The sequence below is a fragment of the Micropterus dolomieu genome, linkage group LG22, assembly GCF_021292245.1.
Source record: "Micropterus dolomieu isolate WLL.071019.BEF.003 ecotype Adirondacks linkage group LG22, ASM2129224v1, whole genome shotgun sequence".
Lineage (NCBI taxonomy): Eukaryota > Metazoa > Chordata > Actinopteri > Centrarchiformes > Centrarchidae > Micropterus > Micropterus dolomieu.
In genome coordinates this window covers 6,629,493-6,646,738 of record NC_060171.1, presented here as the reverse complement: position 1 = coordinate 6,646,738, position 17,246 = coordinate 6,629,493, and the positions used below count along the sequence as shown (strand labels likewise).

The 17,246-nt window shown below is 40.3% G+C and overlaps 1 protein-coding gene across 15 annotated transcripts in view; it reads right to left on the bottom strand.

Moving 5' to 3' along the window:
- The window catches only part of kif21a (kinesin family member 21A), a 58,084-nt gene that overhangs the window by 40,301 nt on the left and 537 nt on the right, over positions 1–17,246 (bottom strand). The gene's annotated exons all lie outside the window — the stretch shown is intronic.

Here is a 17,246-nt window from a genome sequence, read left to right as displayed (position 1 = left end):
GAGAGGTTGAGAAGCGCGAGGGAGAGGGCAAGCAGCTTGAGCAGCAGCATTGATTGCCAAGCTCTGCTTCTTCATCCTTTCATGTTGGACTAAGGGCAGACCGGACGCTCTTGAGGCACAAGTGGTATTACAACACAGGATGGGCCAGAGCTAGCTGGTTAGCGTGCTAACTTCAGTAGATACATCTGCAACACAATACATAGACGTCTTTGACATGATGTTTAATGTTATAGACTAAAATTCTGGCCAATTCTTACACATTGTACCTTTAAGTCTAGGCATGTCCCACTCATCCTTTTCTATTTAGGATTCTGGATATTGGCACAACAGGGTTTTCCAGTGTTTTACAGCAGAGCAGGGGGACCTCCCCTGAAACAATGACCAACTTTCACATCGTTAAAAAAATACATTACACAATTACATACAAAGACATGTACCTTGAGGTGCCATTTAACGCAGCGGATATTAGCCATACAGTGATTGACTGTGGCTAATTAAATTAATAAGCAAGACAATATGTTTCAGAAGTGGCTTATCGCCTCAGTTAAACAATTTCCTGGAGGAAACCCTGGACATTTCTGTGATTCTGAAGTGTCCTCAGTATAACTAACTAGTCACATCTTAAAAACAAATCAAGAGATGTTCAAATATCTTACATACACTTGTCAATACTGATCAGATTTCAAATTCAGTTTTTCAAAGATTCACAGGAATCAGCTGCTGTCACTTGGGGCCATCAGTGTTACATCAGTATAGCTTTATTGAAGCCGGAGAGTAACCAGAAAGTCACTTTCCTCAGTCTTGAGTAGTGGTGGCCATTTCCTTCAACAAGCAAATACTGAGGGTCTAGAAGCAAACCACATGCTGCAGTAGAGCTGCTAACTGGTAACGACACGCAACTGTTACACTACTGAGCGTCCTTCACGTATGAGTGAGAGTAGCTGTTTGGATGTGATGCTCCAAGAAGGTGATACAAACCCTGCGTAAACGGGAATATACAAAGTAACATAACAAATCTCCACTTTAAACCTTCTCCGTTAATCTTCAGAGCTCGAGTTCTATTGTTTGGATCCGACGGCGCTGTTGTTTTAATGCACGATAACCGTGATCCCAGTCAGAAAATCCATAAGCTTCCATGTCAAATTCACTGTATTCAACCAATTACATGTTTCCTTGGCCTGTAAGAGTGTTCGAGAAATCTAATCCTTTCCAGTAACCACAAGGGGGGTCTTTGTTTCAGACAATTTAGCTCACTAATTGGGTGTGTAATCCTGTCTGTTTCAACACTCCCACAGTACTTTCACACCCAGGAACCTGATGGCATTTCCCAAATTTATTCTCTTTTCATCTGCATGGTGGAGATTAGCTTCTCAATAATGCAAATAATAATTTTAGATAGCTGAGTCTAAAATAATTACATTAGAAATTTGCCACATTTTAGTTGTTTTTGGAGTGAAGTTGCAGAAACTTTATATTTATTATAACAGAAATATTGACATATTTTTACAAAGGCTGGCCAAGATTATAATTACATTGTCAACTTTCAGATGTACTATGTTGTACCATGAAACATATTGTGTTACTGTTTTACAAAATGTGGTTGTCCAAATTAATGATATCAGGTGAATCTTTTTTAAAACTGAGTTGTTTTCTTTTACAGATTTGAGGAAAATCTAAATAAATATATATATATAATAAAATTGTGATATTTATTTCAGCCATCTCTTTTACCCCCACTTACCACACTAAATAAGGCACCTTGGCGCATTAGTTGTTAATAGGTAGATTTCTTTTGTAAAATACAAGGGAATAATACTTTGTTCAAATGGAAAATGGATGGAAAAATAATGATCGAAGCCAAAGTGGTTTAATTTGTAAAATGCACAGTAAACTGAGCCACACTGTATCAATGACAGCCATAAAAAAAAAAAAAAAAAAAAAACAGTTGTTGTGACTCGTCTATTTTTGGAGCTACGAACTTTGAGCTTTAGTGGAAGAACCGAGGTCAGAGTTCAGGTGAGGGTCAGGGTCAAGGGTCATGACGTCTCTGCAGCAGAGACTTGTTGTCTGGGAATCGGCAGTCGCTAACGAATTCAGATGCAAATACAAAAGGAGCAAACCAACAAACATTTAGGGTTCCATATTAAACTGACTCTCAACATGTTGACAATTTGGGTTCAAGACGGTCTAGAAACATGATTCAAAACACAGCAGTTGAAGAGGCTTTATTTTATCTGTACTTTCTAACAATGTTGCCCTTTCACAGCTTCTGTTTTACACCGGAGCAAAGCCAAACCTGCCACTACAACCCCTCAATCCCTCCAACCCCAGTCAAACCTCCTCCTCACTGCACTCAGTAAATCATGAAGGGTGCCGCACATCACTGCAGGGGAGGGGTGAATGAGATATTGGCATGTGAGCGTGCTCCAGTTTGAGTTTGCAGACTATGATCTTCAGCTTCATCTACAGCTACAGTTTGTATTCAATCATTTAAATGCAAAATGCACAACGGATAGATGGTGCCAAATAAAATGCAGTTCTTCCATATCAGACAAAAGGTAGGTATTTTAAGAACTATTAGCAGTCAGGAACTTATATCTGGGAGGTTATATTTCAGGTTTCCATCTAAAGACAAAGAAATTAACAATTCATGCCAGATATTTTTTGGAGGCCGTGGCCCTGAGACTGAATTATGTCAAGCCTGTTATTACCTTGTAAATACAACAACATCTCATCACAATACTATGATATACACGAAATGTACAAAGCTGTTGTTCTTTCACTGTGATTTTGGTTTTTGTACCACTTAATTGTTTTTGCAGAGAGAATAGTACTGCAGAGAAACGAGCCACTGCTTAGATAGAGAGGAGGGGTAAAAAAAAAAAATTCAGAGTAACCTTTGTTCATGCACACAGGGCCAAAAATCAAACCACACACACAAAAGCTAAAACTCCACACCCAGCGGTCACTGCAGACTGGAGTAAACAGGCCAGATCTTTATGTGGAGATTTGCTGAGAGCAGCAGTGCGGCTGCTTGGGATGATGTCACCTGCCACTAGGCAGCCCACTCAACTTGAAGCATAACGTCTCAATGTCCTTCATAGAAGAGACAAGTAAGCCTGTGTTAAGATCAGAGAGAGAGTGTAAAGGAAGAGGAAAAGGTAATAAGAAAGAAACTGTGTCTTTGTCACACACTTGGCTCGTTGCCAGACACTGCAGGCCGGCTGTACGTGCCTCCTTGCCGTTGTAATTGCAGCATGGAAAGCCTGCTAGTCCTCATCTGTTTCCTTTCTCACCTTTTACTCACTGTAGGACACACTACAATCATTTAAAAAAATAGACATCATGTGCCAGAAGGGCGGGGTTTACCTTTTAGGTCTGACACATCAGGACAATTCAGAACAGGTCAGGTAAGTTGCAAATTACAGGAACATCTACTAATTGCCTTTGCAGCTCTTTGCTGTTGTTTGTCTTAATCTTTCTGTCAATCACACAATCTTAAAATGGCAAACTCCAAACGTCTTGCTTTTCTGAGGGTGCCTTAATTTGTATTTTCGAATAATGTTCTCACCCAAGGCCCAAATGACAAACACCAGAAGGGAGACATCAGAGATCCCCAAATCAGGAGGAAATAAGAGCAATAAATGTTTTGTCCAAACTAACTTCAAAACCAGAGAAATGGAAATCTGACTACATCAGCCATTACAGTTTATTGCATCTGCATGAGAATAACATTGTCCTAAATATGAAATTACTGCAAAAGCTGCATTAACTGGAGAAGTAGTATCTGTAACTTGTAGTCAGTCAGCTCACTTGCTGTATCAGACAGATTTTACAGGTAACATTTTGATCAAAAGCTTTAGTAAATGTTCTACAATGAACGTTTATCAAGCTCTGATTCTACGATGTAGGCAATATTGCTCTGTTTTATTGAACTGATTTTTGTATCCATCACACAGCTATTGTTTATTTGAATCCGTTGTTTTACTTTTACACAATACACATATACAGTAGTGACAATATCGCTCTTACAACATACACAAACACTATAATAATTACATCAAAAACAGCAGAACAATAAAAAAAACCTTATATTGTACATTGACCAGTAAAACAGTAAATCTCATTTCACCTGAACATCCCTACTAAAAAATAAAGAATATTTATTTGGCTCATTTTTTTTCTAGGCCTTATTTTACTGAAATAACATCAAGTTCCTTTTTAAAACTCTTCTTTTTAACTCACTATTACAGTGAGTTCTACCTTTATACATAATATTTTACTGAATTTTTGTAATTCGTTTTAAACATTTCCACAGGAGTTACACAAAGTAATGACATATTGTTACTGTCACACTTTCAGTGCACTATATTGTACTACACTATTGCCTTAACATAAAAGACATTGCATGCTGGCAGTGCTGGCAGCATATTAGACCTAAAGGGATTAGTGCAACAGAGCTCAGCTGGTGTGTATGTCAATGGAGGGTTGTGTGCAGGTTTAAAGAGAAAGACTTAACACTGTAGGAGCAGGAATGATATATGGGTTTCACAAAACTGTGGAAGACTTAAAAGCCTGTGTGTATTTTGAGGCACCTCATTGTGCAGATGCAGGACATCAATATACCAAAGTGGATATTAATAGACAGTCTTGGATATACAGACTACTGCAGTTTGAGGCCTCAAACTAACTGCCTGGCAAAACAAAGAAAAATTTAAAAGAAATCTTAGGCCCAACTACACATAATTTAAAAGAAAACCGTCTGCAGTGCCAACGCAGAATGCACACCATAGAGTCTGCTGCTTTGGTGGATGCTTTTAAAGTGTCTTGAAGTACAATGAGAAGGTGCATTTTTAGTATCAAAAAGCCTGCTAGGAGTGGTTTCATGCTCTGCCCATTCAGCCAGACAGGACCACCTACTGCACCAGACAAAGAGCCCAGAGCGCCGTCTACTTTAACTGAACACCAGGCCACAGGCGGGCTGCCAGAAAACCACAACCACAAGCAATCCTAGCCACAGTAGGAACCAAATCCATTACTGATAAAGCCTTTAACTCCATATCTGTGGAGATTCAGTCCTTCCTAATACTGTTCTAATATGTCTTTATGTCTGTGCACCACTGAAACAGCCTGTACTCTGTGTGACATAAAGGATGGGGTTGCCATGGTGACCAATAATGAAAGCCAAGAATTAAAGTCATAATCCAGTCCCAGCAGGATATAACGCTGGTCTGGCCGACGAAAGGATGCCAGGAGGAGGGGTAGAGACAAACTCGCTCAGTACCCCTGCCACCCATCAAAGTCTTCAGGATCAGGTTAATTTACTGTCAACCCAACCGTTGAATAAAGCACAATATTTTGTGTTGCTCCATCCCTGTGACTGAAGCATGAGCATCAAAAAGGGTCTATCATATAATTATTCTTTACCCACAGGGATAATTTTATCTCTTTTCCAATGTAACCACTTAGCCAAGCCTTAGTTATACACTCTGTTAATTGTACAAAGCCGCCAATTCAGTCTGGGTTAAAAACATTTAGCGGATATAGAATACTAATTATCCCAAAGCTACGATGGAACAGAAAGTTAGCCTCGGTTCAAGTGCTTAGAAGATCTAAGCACTTCAGAGACTGTGCTCCATCGATTCAATCAAGTTTTGTAAAACGACCTCAGTTAGTCAGTAGTTTTAATTCAGCAGTGATTCAAATCTGAATCAAAATCAACAATTTCTCATCAAACGTCACAAATAAATGCTAAAAAAAAAAAAAAAGATTTCTATAGAGACTGACAAATATGTAGATTTTAACTATCAATATAGCCGTACAACATACAAAACCTTTGATCACCAGGCTCTCAATTCAGATAGGTAAGAATAAATATGCCTCTAAAAATTGTCAAACATCTGAATCCCAAACGGAAGTGGGAGGGTTTATGTACCCCAGTAATGCAAACTTAGAAGTCCTTTTTTTTCCACTTCAACATAAACAAAGGTTGTTTTGGCAACAGGAGACTAAATCTGACATCAGTGCACAGTCTTATCCTTAAACAGGTAAAAGCTTGTCCCTCTCTGGGGAGGGAGAGTGTGGGAGGAAACCAAACCCAAACTCCTTCCTGCAAAGCGTACGAACTGTAGAAACCAGAATGCTCCTGTTACTGAGAAACAGGGTTGACATTGATGCCCTTATTAGAAGAAGAAGACATACTTTATTTAAAAAAAAAAATTAAAAAATAACCCTCCACACTCCATTTCTCTGGTCTAACCGGCGACCTTCCAGTTTCCAGCCAAGTCCTTACAGACTGAGCTACTGCCGGCCACAAACTGACACCAATAGTATAAAACAGAAGATCGATATTTTATGTCCTCACATCAAACCACGCTACCAAGGCTTCCCTCAACAGAGCTGAAGTGACAAAAATTACGACTTGAGATTTTACTTGGGACTTGGCTGAGAATGTTAAATAAAATCCAGTAACAACCGATAGGCCTTGCATGGCCACACAAGTAAACAAATAATTATTAATCCAAGTAACAAAAACAGCATTAACACTTCTTTGAAAGGACAATGTTAAAATGGCGAGTCATTTAATAGTCATATGAAAGATCAGAATCTTGACTTGCAATTTGCTTACTGAAGACTTATGACTTGACTTGCTCTCAAGGACTGAGACCTGAAATTGACTCTGACAGACTTAAGATTTGACTTAGACTTGCCCCAAAACACAGCTTTGTAAACTCTGGGGAGCTACAGCAAGAATCCTGGATATCTTGTCATCATCTGGTTTCACTAACCCTAACAATCATAATCACGCTAAGCGGTCACACAAAGTTGGTCATCAACTCGGTAAGTCGACCCAGGGTTTCCCAATCCAGCCGTGAGCGCATTCTCATAAAAAGGGGCCGTGTTTGCAGCAGATGAGCATACGCATTATGGACAAGTCTACTAGCAGCTGAGAGTCATATTTTACAAACAAAGGGCAATCTGTAATATTAGACAAATACGACAGCGTGAATAAGTTAACAGGCATATAATATGAAAATGCTCTGTATTTGTATAGCGCCTTTCTAGTCTTTTCGACCACTCAAAGCGCTGCCCAAGGACACTTCGACATACAGCCTGGAGGAGCCAGGGATTGAACAGCCGACCTTGCGATTAACAGGCAACCCTCTCTACATCCTGAGCCACAGCTGCCCATGTGTGTTGCTATGATGTATTCTTATGGTGTGTGTGACAATTTTAGCCTTATTCTTTCAACTCAGCTGCCTCTAGTAGTTTAGACATTAAAATCCTCGGGGACTGAATAAGTGGTCGTTCAACTCACTTTCAAGACATTTTCGAAAGTAGCTCTGCATCACCCACAACAAATATTTAAGTAGCCTATGAAAACAGTCTGCATGATCTTATACGGATGGTCCTGTCATTTTCCAAGAACTGATTGGTCAGTAGACGGTGCTTTTATAGCACTGATCTCGAACATTACCTGCTCCAGAGCAATTTAGCCATTCAGCATAAGTTACCATGATGAGGTACGCCGGTAAGAACGAAGAAGTAATCTACCATCGCTAACCTCAAATCCTGATTCGTAGTACAGGCCTCTTGTCAGATTTGTTATCTTTACTTGTTCTTTATTCAGATATTTTCCTATTTAAAATCACAATTTGCCAATTTTATACTATTTATACGATTTATACTAACGCCCAGGCCTCTACCAGGGCACACTGGCTGTGTTTTATAATTTGCACATGAAACCTCATATGGAGGTTTCCCTGCTGCTGACCTGAGCTTATTGGTCCTTCCTCCTCTAATAAAGCTTTGGATATGCATGGACGTCCCGCTGATCCTTGAGCTTGTCAGCCTTTCGGAAAATGTGCTTTCAAAAACAAACAAGTCTCCGTGGCACGCTGATAACGGCTTTACTGCTTCCTGCAGGTCAAGGGTCAGGGAGCAGACCACCCCATCATTATCAGGGACGAGGAGGGGAGGGGAAGGTTAGGCAACAGGAGGTGTCAGCAAAGGATCATCTGTAGCGGTCGACATGGGGAGGAAAAACTGGCAGGTGGGCTGGGGGTCAGTGTTGCAGAGAACATGCACCCTGTCTTCCTCTTAATGGCACATGTGCATGCATGCATGCATGCATGCATGCATACATGATAATAATACAGGGCTTGCTTTATTCAGAAAGTTAACCTCAGGCATTTTAAAATCAGTGCAACCTAAATTCGGTTTGATGAAACATATTGATTATATTTTGGTCACAACCACAATTAAAAGGTTTATCTTCCTGAAAGCAAAACGTCACTTTTTTGCATTTTAGCATATTTGTTTTCACAAGGATTTGTCACAAAAATTTGTCACGTGCAGGTTTCCAGACATTTTGTGCCAGTCAAACCATACTGTACAATTTGCTTGGAAGAGGGCCATGACCGAAAATCTCCAGTCACCTTACGTTTAAATCACATGTTCACACCTGCCACAACAAATCTGGCTGTAGCATAAAATATCTCAGAGTTTGGTCCAAACAATGCCTGGTGTGAACATGGCCAGAGTTTGCAGATAAGACTTTTCCCTTTATGAAATGATCACATTGCTGAAAACTAAAAATAAAGCCTCACTCTTTCCCCAGCCTGGTTTATACACCTTATTTGTGGACACATCTGTGTGCTATGAAAGATGCGTCCTTTTCAGGAGTGGAAACACTCACCCAAACACAGACATGCACACGTTAAACCTAATATGAGAGGTGTTTAATTCAATTTGGATCATCTAGCACAACAAATAAACTCTTGCTGTATACAGTTATCTGGCACCACTAATATAGGGCTGGCAATGCAACAATGCCAAGCGTCACATATACCAGAAGAGCCTAAAAACAGCTAGCTATTGTTAGCAATTAGTCAACATCACCGTAAATCCAACTACGCGTGATTCATACTTGCTGGTTTAAAGCAATGCTGATCCAGCAGAAGAGTTATAGACGTTGAGGTTCATAGTTGGACCCAATTTTCGATAACTTTTTTAAATTAACACTACTTAATTTTTTAAAAGCCTAATGAACATGCAATTGAATAGATGGGTCGCTCACCCTACCTTAAAAAAGCAGTTTTGTTAATGTAAGTTTCAATGCTGAGTTTTAGTGTCAAATGTTTAAATACTATTAAAGCAGCTGTCACTTTCCAAAATTCACAAACATTATCATCATCATAGCAAACAATTACAACTTTTTGGAAAAAATACATTCGATTTAAAGATTTATTTGCACAAAATATCTGTTATACATATAACTTCACTACAAAATGATTGTATTTTTCAATCACGATTTGATTATACTGTGGCACAGATAAAAACCAGCAAATATCCAACACATGTTATAGTGATCTAAAAAAATAACATCAGGTACTGTAGGTTCAATCCAAACCTTCTAAACAGTCATGACAGACCACTTGGCCAGACATAAATAAAATGATTTAGAATTTAACAAAGAAAAGAAGAGAAAATGAATAACACTGTGCATGGAAATTTTCTCAAAAATTCCACTTCACCGCCCATATCGCAGAGTCAGGCCTGGACTGCAGTGTCATTCAACCATGTGGTGTTGACACAGGAGTCCCATCTCTGTGTCAACCACAGGCCAGCAACACAAAAGCTACCCTTGAAAATGTGGAGAGTGTGTGTGTTTTTATGTGTGTGTGTGTGTGTGTGTGTGTGTGTGTGTGTGTGTGTGTGTGCGCTCTGGTGGGTGGGTAGAGGGACACATCAGTTAGCCGCCATCTGCAGCTTTCACGACAGCCAGATAATAGGTTGGGTAAACACACCAGTGGAGGTCGAGTGTAAGTCAGTTCGGCTCCACAGTTAACTATTTGCTTGTCTGTCAGATATATGATTTTATTTTTTGCCCCCCCATTCTTTGGCCGTGGGTGGCCAATCAACACTGAAACGTTTAACAAAGATGTGTTGAGTATTCACACCTGCAGCAAAATTCTAATTACTAACACTTCATGAATATGCAGATTCAGACAGCTGCTACATGATGCCAGCAGGTGGTAAAGGCTCATTTCCATATGCTGCCATCAGCGCTGTTTTAATCCACGCCTGCATTTTAGGTGCAAGACTGTCTGACACATGAGGTGCGTGACTACCGCAATTTGAAAAATAAGGTGTAAGAAGTGTATGTGAAGAAGCTCTTTAAGGGGCAGCTGGCAAATAGAAGGCAATAGGGCACTGTCCTCCTAAACAAAATAAATGATAATTAATCTTAATCTTGTAGTCCAATCAGGCACAGAGTCAAGTTGTGTTCTGTGGAGTCACGACACTTCCTTCATCATATATTTGTCATACGTAAGCTGGTGCATTTGCATGCTCTTTGGATGATCCCATTTCCCAAGTTGGGAAATCGTTTTTCCAAGCTTTTAAGTCGTAATGTGGAAACATGGACGCAGCAAAGATGTGCATTTTATTGTTCAGAGCGTTCAAACACGTTGTTTCCACTAAAATATTGCTTTACGGTCAGAAACTCATATTTCGACACCACATGAGACAGCGCCAGCAGTCAGATTCAGGAAAAACATGGCTAACTTAACCTTAACTCAGAAGAGCAACTCAACTGTCATTAAGAGACAGAGAGCTCAGTTGTTGTAGTAATCAGCATAATTTATTAGCAACTAAAGAAAGGCTTTCTTAAAGCTTTCTGCCAGAAATGTTTCAGGAAGTCAGGTGGTATAATCCAACCAGTGTGGAATGTTTTAACATTACAAAATAATGACAATATGGCCGAATACCTGAAGCAGAATTTTCCAAGCTGAATCTCATTTTACAGTTTGAACTGATATTTTAAATATTCAGGGTTGGTAGGGTCCACATAAAACAACCATGAACAGTAGTTACTGCTATTTATACTAAATATTTCAAATTTCACCCAGGGATAAATACAGTAAGGTGCCAAAATTGCTATTTTTAGTACAATACAATGCATTTATTAAAAATTGACCAAGTGGAATCTGAGATTAGCACTGAAACACTAAATTACTGCTGGGGTTTCTAATTTAGCAATAGTATGAATCTGGTAAGACTCACTATAAATTGAGTATCTTCAGGTTTTAGACTGTTGGCTGGAGGTTAAACATGAAAAATCCAAATTAGGTCAGTCATGTCGGAGATGCCACAGATGAGACTTGGATATCACATTTAATGGACAGACGGACGGCCTGATCATGAAGAACAGCAGCTCGCCTTACACAGAAAATACATCCCCCTACCAACTAACTGCAAAACAGCCTCTTGACATAAATAACAAGGTGGCAGCTCACTATGCAAACAGAGCTATTTGTGACTGTCTGAGGCCTATTTGTGATGTTCGGCTGGCAGTTTGATGATGGAAGTAAAGTTACATCCACATCCTATTTGTGGCAGAAATTGCACATTTAGACCTCACCCATTTTAGCCGAGCCCTTAACTGGACAGATCAGTACAGTGAGGAGACAACACTGACTGACAACACAAACTGAGTAGTGCTGGAGGTAAAAACTCAAGCCAGGAGGAAGAAAATGACAAAAAACTAAGGAAAAACAACAGCAGCAGAAAGAACAACATATTTGCATGGGCGTGGTGAACATGTAAGCTACTCTATAATTACCCGATTTATTTTGCATGACCTGCTTGCTTCCCAAGTGCTGCATGACAGGGGATGAGGAGGAGGAGAAGGAAATCCATTCCTTGTCATAAAACGTGTCCACATGTGGTGCGTGCGACTCCACAGTTATAGGCTTTCTGCATCGGTGCAGATGCGTCTGGAAGAAATGCGCTGACTCCTTCGTGATATAGATAACCAAGGTCTTCCAGCAATACTGCGGCCAGTCGTGAGTCTATTTTGGGCAAGCCGAGTTAAGTGTAGGCTATGCTTAGCATCGTCCTGGAATGGAAGCGCCTTCTGTCTAGAAAGAGGGTCATGGTGGCAAAACACTGGAAACATATTTCGAGTTCACTGAAATTACTGTGTTAGAGGGCAGCCTGCCATGACAAAGTCAGTTACTAAAGATAATTTGCATATGTGATAATTGGATGTCCTGCTGTAGGAACTCTCCCCAAACTGCAGAGATGGTTCTGCTGTTTTGTCTGACCAGCAGTCTAAACATCAAAGATATTCAGCTTACTAAGATGTAAAATTTTTGACATTTTATAGACTAAACAAGGACTTTAAGCTAAGTAACTGTTGCATTTCTGACATTTTTTAGTAGTATCAGCAGAAGGTTTGATTACAACCGTCTATCACAACTCTAATGGCAACAATATAAAATAATATTATCTGGCTGCCTGAGTGCACTACATATAGCACCATAAAATACAAAGTGATGTAAGGTCAGTTTATCTTACACTGTAAAGAGCTGAGTCTATTCAAAGCCTCTGCTGAGCTCCAGCTCCCTTGTTGGAAACACACCCTCCTCCTCCTTCAACTAGTGCTGCAGGCAAAGTAGGTGTTATTCATAGCTTCCGTCTGGGTAACTTGGCTAACACTTTAACACTTTGGCTAACACTTAAAAAGACAAGTGCCATGTGCGGAGAAGTAATACAGCACAATGTTTGCTCCCCTCAGGCTATATCTCCAATGAAAAAAAATGTGGATCATAGCACAAAGACGCAGAGCTGGAAGGTCACAGCCAACACTCATCGCTCCAGACAAAGCAAAAAACAACAAAGTATAATCCCCAGTGGCAGTGCAGAGGATTTCCTCAGGAGAAAATACACTATTATTGACAATATGGTCGAATACTTGAAGCAGAATTTTCTAAGCTGAATCTCATTTTACAGTTTGAACTGATATTTTAAAAATTCAGGGTTGGTAGGGTCCACATAAAACAACCATGAACAGTGGTTACTGCTGTTTGTTCAAAATATTGCGGATTTCATCCCAGGTATAAATAAGGTGTCTGTCTATTCATCGTAACTGATCCCCTTCCATCACCACTCTGTACCCTGAGACACTGTCAATCATGGCCTCAACATGCCTGCCTATTTTGTTAATAGTGTTGTTCCATGTGTTGTGTTCAATGACACAATCAACATCAAATTACATATGGTAACTCTACTCTATCAAGGACAGAAAAATATTTAAAAGAACTGAATCATTTTGTCTGCATGCTCAAGTGAGGAATCTTTTTTTACCACCTGCAGGTTATATTTTTATCAATTAATCTGTCAATTATTTTCTCTAATTAAATATTTAAACGCCGGTCTACAAAATGTCGGAAAATGGTACAATTTCACAATTTCCTAAAGCCCAAGGGGGTGTCTTCACATAGCTTGTTTTGTCTCATCAGCAGTACAAAGCCCAGAGATTTCCATTTGCTATCGCACAAGACAAAGAAAAGCAGCAAATCTGCATATTTGCGAAGCTGAAACGAGGTAATGTTCTGGATTTTTGCTTGAAAGAACAATAAGCTATTGCAGTATATCCTTCACTTCATTCTGGTTTCAGCTCTAATGCAGTTAAGAAGCTCTCCTAAAAGATTGTGACAATGCCAGGAGGTACCACCATACCTTAATATTGTTCCACTTCCAACACGGGCTGTTAAATTACACATATTCACCTGCAAATTTAGGATATATTAGGATGTAAACCATGTGGGGGAATAGAGAACAGCTCAAGACCCCCCCCCCCCACACACACACACACACACACACACACACACACACACACACACACACACACACACACACACACACACAAACCAGTGGGTCAGCAGCTAACTCTTGACAGACTGGCTTGGCTCAGTGGATATGAACAAAGCCCGAGTTCTGGAGAGGCTTTAAACCCACTGAGGCTTTTGTGTTTGCATGGTGATGCCATGGGAAACGAACACACATCTGAACGTCACATATCTGAGCCCTCTGATCCTCTGCCGGTCCTCTACGGACCTTGCCCATGTTACTAGTAGTTTCTGCTAAAATAAGAAGCCTACTCTTACACTTTGTTAGAAAACAAACCTTGGTTTACATTTTGGATTTAAATCCTGACAAAAAGCTGCTGTCAGCTGTTGTCTCTTGTTATCCGTTGTCTCTTTTCATCTGACTTGAGGTCTGGTCTGGACATTAAGTAATAGTAGCTATGTGCTCTAATTGTGCAGCTTATTTTAACAAGCTTTTTCTATCACGAGTTACAACCTGGGGCTTAGTCTTAGCCCCTTATACCAGTTGCTGGATGCCGCCGTGTCATTACATTAAAGTACGTCTGTAACTTAAGCCTTAAGAGGTTTAGGGCGTATTTCATTACATTATCATCGTTATGCCCTTCAGCTGAGCATTAAAATCAAGTCCGTATAGGAGAGAAGAAAAAGAAAGACTGAATATTCATGACTCAGCAGCTAAAATGCAGCACAAAAGGTTGTTACAGCAACTCATTTGTTACCACTTTGAAAAAAAACGATCGCTGCTTTTATGATTGCTGTATTGCAGTAAACGCCCCAGCAGGCAGGTTCAACAAGTCCTCAGTTCCACCTGAGCCCTTGCCCTGAATGTACATCTATCATTTAAGACAAACTATTGTGAAGTCTTGTACTGTGCAAATAAGCCGACTACAGTACAATCTATACTGTAGCCAGGGAGGTGTACTGTGTAACTCTTTCTCAATGCACCATCAACTCTCCCGCTTATTGTGCATGGGTAAACATCCTATGGACGCAAATACAAGCTTAAAGCAAATGTTTTGAGCTTTGTGTTCCTTTGTGGATGTTTGAAAGAACAGGACGGCGTCTGTTGAGATAAGCTAGGGTCTTAAACCGATTTTAAAAAACTCAAGTGGACCCCTCAGTCCTTAAGCAACCCTGTTTAAGGTAGTCTGCTATCTAGGATCAAGCACTATGGCTTAAACTGCACACTGAAGCCTCCAAGATAAGCGCAATACTTTTATCCATTACATTTTGGGCCTTTTGTTGACACACACCCACTCTTGCATACTGAAGTGTATGTGCACCTAAATAAACAAGAGCTAGTTGGGTTTATTTGGATTTTAAGCAGCTGGGAGAATGAACTGTCACACCCCAATTTGAACTGTTTGAGCACGTGCATGGTGAGACTTGTCAACAAACTATTTTGCCAGTTGGTAGCAGTTACAACATGCCACGGCATACACATCACTAGGTCTGGGTGTCATAGAGGGGGAAGAAGCAGGTGTGTAAACCGCATATTACTAAACACTTGTCTTACAGGAATCATTATGTCCTGAATACTTCATAACTGTAGATTATTAGTGGAGGTCTTAAGCCCCGAAATGTTTTATTGAGAAAGATTCTGTGCTTTTATGAATATATTTAAGAAAAATAAGTGGTTTTACACATGGCAAATTGAAATGTAATGTGCTAAAATCAAATCAAGGCTTTAATTTTAGTTCCTGGAACCACACCACAAAACATCCACCTCTTAGTGGGTGAAGGCTGTCCACACTTTGAGAAGGTGCAGTTTGGAGAAGCATGCATATTTGTTTTTAGTTAGTGGCCATAATTTGTTTTGCAGTTCACTGCATTGCTTCACATCCTCATATAGGTTATGAAATCAGAGACATTGTATTTGGCAGGTGTTTATTTAGCTCTATGGTTTCAGTTTGGGGCAACAGTTTGTGGTTTTGTTGTATTGTACAGCCTTACATGAGTACAGCTGTACTAGGTGCTACCACCAGTTTTTTCCGACAAATTTTGGTAGCTTCAGAGGGACAAACAGAAAGGCACGAGCAGTTCATCTGCTGGACAATATGTTGGTAGAGTCGCCTGACAGCATTAAAGGCTCCAGAGGGGAATGTGACACTCTTAAATCCAAACTCAGATACTGTTACAATGGTCACACTGATAATAGGTATTATTGCTTTGTGCAGATCGCTCCAGGAACTGTTTTGTAATTCAGTGGTCACTTTCATTTACTCACTTTCCCCTCAACCTGCATGTTCTACCCTGCTTCCGTTAGGCAGCCTGGTGACTTCATACTAGTCCCTGGATAACTTTTGCCCCTTCCTCAAAATAAATTGACATCTATTGAAATTGTAAGAGATGAAATTGTTGTGAGTTGTGAAATTGTGTCTCCGCCCCTTTTATGATGGATTTCACGCTGTATGACAAATTGCCATCTCTTGAATGAAGCCCTTGCTCTTTGAATTAAGATCCAAAACATCAAAACGCAGCATTTAAACATAGCCACATAAACATTTTCTGCATGAATTTGTGTTAACTATTTTTAGAGATTTCTAAATGCGACAAAAGCAGCCCACATGCCAGCTGCATCACCAATAGGAACAGCATCAAAATGTAGATTTTCCCCTTCCAAACTGCAAATGGAATCAGGAAGCTCTGCACAAACATGCTCCACACACACACACACACACACACACACACACACACAATGATGATGCACTTTTGTGAACACGTGCACATGAGGATGAGTCTCAGACACAAATGAGCAAATACAAGCATGGACAAGACGGCAAACACACAGACACAGAGGAAAGATGTAGGCAACAATAAAGCCATTATCTATCATTTCATAATAGATCAAAAAGGTCTCAGAATGGCCTTGAATGAGCGATACAGGGAGGCAGTAAGAGAGAGACTGGTTTCCCATTATGCCACCTCACCAGCTGGGTGGGAGCGGCCTACTCCTGCACAATAGCACATCAAGTGTATGTACTTAGAGGAAAAGAAGCCCGATTCTGTCTCTTTACTGAAAAGTCAAACAGGTGGGAACAGAATAAATCACTACAGCCATGACTGGGGCTGTGCACTGAATGTCTACAAACAAAGAGAACTTGACAGTGTTACAGGAGCTGCGCTGAACGGTCCACTGTCCTTTCCTTGAAACCTGGCTGTCAGTGAAGCCCTTCTTTCATCGATTAACTGCCTTTCTGCAGGAGGCTTTGAGGAGAAGCCAGGCTTCTGGAGACACACAGGCTGATTGTCTCTCTCCCACCCCTGCCTGTCTTTCTTTCTCCGATAGCTCAGCCGTGGTTACAATAGATGAGATCATCCCTCCTCATGCATGCCAGAGTGTGCTGAAGACGGCTCGTGTGTGTGCACCTGTGCAATGGGTGGGATGCTTTATGGGTTGTTGTTTTTTTTTTTTTTGCTACGTTCAGACACTGAAAGCACATATCACATGAGAAACTGCAAATCCCAGCGGAGGTGAACCACAAACAATCTGTCCTGTAAAGCCCGTAGCAGCACCGAGAGGTACCAGGCAGGAACTGGGTCACTGTGCTGAAAATGAATGAAAATGAG